This window comes from Microtus ochrogaster, chromosome 19 (assembly GCF_000317375.1).
Source record: "Microtus ochrogaster isolate Prairie Vole_2 chromosome 19, MicOch1.0, whole genome shotgun sequence".
NCBI classification, from domain to species: Eukaryota; Metazoa; Chordata; class Mammalia; order Rodentia; family Cricetidae; genus Microtus; species Microtus ochrogaster.
This window is the reverse complement of record NC_022021.1, coordinates 6,957,649-6,962,458: the sequence shown is the minus strand read 5'-3', so window position 1 is coordinate 6,962,458 and position 4,810 is coordinate 6,957,649. Positions and strand designations below refer to the sequence as shown.

Here is a 4,810-nt window from a genome sequence, read left to right as displayed (position 1 = left end):
TTATGCTCTCCCTCAACCAAATGCACTCCAGTAAAGCGTGATCTGAGAAGAATCCTCGTGTGTGGTGGGTGTTTCTTCCTCGCCGGTCAAGAAGCCCACCGCAAGTGGTGCCGGAAACCCGGGATCTTCGGTAGAAGCCCCCCTCATGCTGAGAATGCCATCCGCAAGAAGAACGGAGGTGTAAACGGCTGTGACCATGAAGGGGGTGACCAAGAATACGGCACAGGTGACCAAAGCTCTAGGCAAAGCACTCAGTCCCACGGATCTTCAGAAGGTGTCTGCAGTGATAAACAGGTCTGAGCAGCAGGTGCAGAGCCTGGATGAGCACACATCGGTAACGGAGGGTTCCAGGAGCTCTGCCACCACGCGGACCACACCTCAGGAGCAGGTCGACAGCCTCATCGTGCAGATTGCAGAGGAAACTGGCATGGAGACCGGCTCAGACAGCTTCCAGAGGGTGCCTCTGCTGTGGGCGAAAGCTCTGTGCGCATGCCCTCGGCAGGTGTTGCCTCCCGTCTATGATGTACTGGAGGGAGACTTGTGCCCCACACTGGGCTCAACTTTCTCAAACCCTTCATAGCTGCCTTGGCTCTTTTTCAATCTGTCGGGCTGGGCGCCTTAGAACTGGGCCTTATGTTGGCTGTCCTGATACTGAATTTGCACAAGTGTGATTTTATGTTTAAAAACCACTTATGAGTGAGTACATGTGATACTTGTCTTTCTATGTTTGGGTTACCTCACTCAAAATAATGTTTTCTAGCTCCATCCATTTTCCTGCAAAATTCAAGATGTTGTTATTTTTTTCTACTGTGTAGTACTCCATTGTGTAAATGTACCACATTTTCCTTATCCATTCTTCGATCGAGGGGCATTTAGGTTATTTCCAGGTTATGGCTATGACAAACAGTGCTGCTATGAACATAGTTGAGCACATGTCCTTGTGGCATGATTGAGCATCCTTTGGATATATACCAAAAGTGGTATTGATGGGCCTTGAGGAAGGTTGTTTCCTAATTTTCTGAGAAATTGCCACACTGACATCCAAAGGGGCTGTACCTGCTTGCATTCCCACCAGCAATGCAGGAGTGTTCCCTTTCCCCCACAACCTCTCCAGCATAAGTTGTCATCACTGTTTTTGATCATAGCCATTCTTCCAGGTGTAAGATGGAATCTCAGAGCTGTTTTGATTTGCATTTCTCTGATGTGTGTGTGTGCCCCTCCAGCACTCCTCTTTGCTATGTTGCCCAGGCTAGTCCTGAACCACTGTGTTCAACCTTTCCTGCCTTATTCTATTATCTTTGGGATGTGTGTGTAATGAAGTCTAAAGACCTCCGACTTCTCAAGACTGACACTGAAGTCTGTGAGGTCCAGGAGCCAGAATGTGCAGCTCCTGATTCAAAGACCCTTACCCTGGGGAAAAGCCCATGAATTGCTCTCAACCCTACAGGGGAGTTTGAAACCAAAGATCCCCCTCCCTTTCACACACATGTGAATGCGTGCACACGCGGGCATGCGCGTGCGCACACACACACACACACACACACACACACACATTCTCTCATTTCTCTTTCCTAGTACACTGCATCTAAAGAGGAATGGAAAGGGCTTATGAAAGAGTTTTGATAAGAGAAAGCAGTGTCTAGGCAAGTAATTGCTCTTGGATAGATTGGTATATAACTTCAGGCAACTTTGAGAGTGTTGCTCGAGGACTGGAGAGATGGCTCAGTGGTTAAGTGTTGTAGAGTCTTATTTTAAGATGTGTTACACCTGCTTATGCTGTGGAATATTTGTTTAATGATGCAAAGCTGTGGTGCATTCTTTGACATTCATTTGTTTAACTCTATGAAGCTGTGTTACTTTGCCTACCTGTAATACCTTATGGTCTAATAAACAGCAAGGCAGGAGAAAGGACAGGTGGGGCTGGCAGGCAGAGAGAATAAATAGGGGGTGAAATCTGGGAAGAATAAGATTGAGGAGCAAGGAAAGGAGGAGGAGAAGACCCCAGGGGCCAGTCATCCAGCTACACAGCACGCCACCACAGAGTAAGAAGTAAAGAAAGGTATATAAAACAGAGAAAGATTAAAGTTCACAGGCAAAAGATAGATGGGATAATTTAAGTTAAGAAAAGCTGGCTAGAAACAAGCCAAGCTAAGGCCCAGCATTTATAAGTAATAATAAGCCTCTGTGTGTGATTTATTTGGGAGCTGGGTGCTGGTGCTCCAAAAGAGGGAACAGAAATAAATCCTTCCAGAATGTAGCAAGCCAAAGTAGCCTTTCTAGATGGATGTTGAAGGGGAAAGTTTGGGTCACTGAGCCAAGCATCCCGCCTGATGGTTATGTCAGGGAGGCTGAATCAAACATCCTGACTGGTGGCTGTGTCAGGGAAGCTTGGGAAAATGCTGACCAAAGCAAGACCAAAACCAGCAGGGCAAACCCCAAACTGCATCTCCATGTCTGACGTCAAAAGTGTTCTCCACATCTCCAGTTCCGTCCAGCTTTGTTGTCTGCAGCACACTTTCCCTTGACTGGTTCCGCTCCATTAGCAGTTCTCCTCAGCAGCTATCCCACGGCTCGGGCCTCTCTAACATCTTAGGTTCTCCAAGGCAACCCAGGCTGCAACTTCACGGCTTCACACAGTCGCCTCTCTCCTAGGCCTCTGTTTAGGGACACCCCTCACACATACCTGGCCTCACTCAGTGGCTGTCCTTGGGCAAGGAGGCAACTTCTATAACCTGTTTCTTCTATCTCTAAAGCCAAAACCATGTGGCCGAAGCGGCCAGGTTTGCTGTTTGCTGGGGCTGGAGAACATTTTCCCCTTGTTTAAATACATATTCACCAGCTCTCTGTTTTCCTTTACTGCCTAAACTTGGTTGTTCTTGAACTTGATCTTTAGAGCAGTCTGGCCTCAAGCTCAGAGATCTGCCAGCCTCTGCCTTGCCAGTGCTGGGATTAAAGGTGTGCACCCCCACACCCGGCTCTAAACTTTTCTTTAGTTACGCTCCACACGTTAGAAACTTATTTGAGTGGGAGCTTGCCGTGGGGTCACCACCCCCTTTCCGCTTTCTGGTGCCCTTTTTCTCCTCAAATATTTTTCCTTGCTCAGCTTGCTCCTTTTCATTATAAATCATCATCAGAGTTACCACTAATATCTACACAACAGAGTCTACACTAGGCTGTTTTGAGATTTCCTACGCCAAGGGAATTAATCAAAACTCTTCACTTTAGCCTCAGGTAGACTCTTTGGACAAGGGCAAAAGGTAGCCACTCTCTTCACCAAAATATCACAAGAACGATTTTTAGGCAGCACACTAAAATTCTTCTCCACATCAGCACCACTGTCTAACATGCTCCTACTAGAATATGCCTTTATGCAGTGCTTAAAGCATCCCACTGCTTTCCTAACCCAAGGTAACAAAGTCCATGTTACTCCAAACAAAAGTATGGTCAGGCCTATCAAAACAATCCCCAACTCCTGGTACCAACTTCAGTCTTACAGCTTACTATTGCTGAGAAGAGACACCATGACTTTATAAGCAACTCTTATAAAGGAAACATTTAATTGAGGGTGGTTCTTGTACAGTTTCAGACACTCAGTCCATTATGATCATGAAGGGGAGCATGGTAGCATGCAGGTGGGCAGGCGTGGGGCTCGAGCTCAGAGACCTACTTCTTGCAGGCAACAGGAAGTCTACTGCCAGTTACACTGAGTGAAGCTTGAGAAAAAAGACCTCAACGCCCACCTCCACAGTGACACACTTCCTCTGACAAGGCCACGCCTCCTCATAGTGCACTTCCTCGGGGGGGGGTCATTTTCTTACAAACCACCACATTTAGCAAACAGTCATTTACTCACTCAACAAATCTCATGCTCAGATCTGAAAATGACCGTGCACTTCATAAGGCACAGCTGGGTCTCCAAGAGCCCAAACCACCTCAGAGCTGGACAACGGCTCTGCGGAGCTGTCGTCAGTAGTGCTGCTTACATAAATAAGGTCTCATCCCATCCTGGGTAGATGTTTTACCCCATGGAAACCTCCCCACGTCCCTGGAAGCCATTGCAGTTTTATTCCCAAAGATGAAAAATAAGCAGCTTGCCGTAGCCAGGGCCCATGTTGGATTCCCTCTCTGGAGGCGGCTAAGCCAGTGCCCGTGTTGGAGGCCCTCTCTGGAGGCGGCTAAGCCAGTGCCCGTGTTGGAGGCCCTCTCTGGAGGCGGCTAAGCCAGTGCCCTTGTTGGAGGCCCTCTCTGGAGGCAGCTAAGCCAGTGCCCGTGTTGGAGGCCCTCTCTGGAGGCGACTAAGCCAGGGGCAGAGGTGGTCTGCCCCTTTAGAGCATCCTTTTGGAATCCTTGGCTCCCTCACGGCAGTCATTCCTAGCCACTCAGAGAACCTCATTTGTATTGTTCATGCCCTTCCCTCTGGCTATAAAGCTGGACACAGTGATGCCCGTAAAGATGCCAGACCCATCTTTTAAAGACACAAAACTGAGACCATAATGCAGACGACAGCTTTCTCTCCCTTTCTTTGGTGAGGTTTGAAGGGGGCCAGAACTTTCAGAAGGATCACTTGGGGTGCTTAGCAACAACCCCAGCCCCCACTGACAGCCATCACACAACTACCAGAAAAAAAGAGACATTGTCAAGCTCAGCTTGGTCAGGTGGTAGTGTACAAGGCCCAGGGGTTGATCTTTAGAACTGAAAAGGAGGAGGAAGGGGGAGGAGGAGAAGGAGAAAGAGGAAGGGGGAGGAGGAGAAGGAGAAAGAAGAAGGAGGAGGAAGAGGAGGAGGAGGAGGAGGAGGAGGAGGAGGAGGA

General features: G+C 48.4%; 1 pseudogene; it reads left to right on the top strand.

The window, feature by feature from the left end:
• LOC101982879 overlaps window positions 1–522 on the top strand; it is a 1,111-nt pseudogene extending 589 nt beyond the window's left edge.
• The last annotated feature ends 4,288 nt before the right edge of the window (window positions 523–4,810 follow it).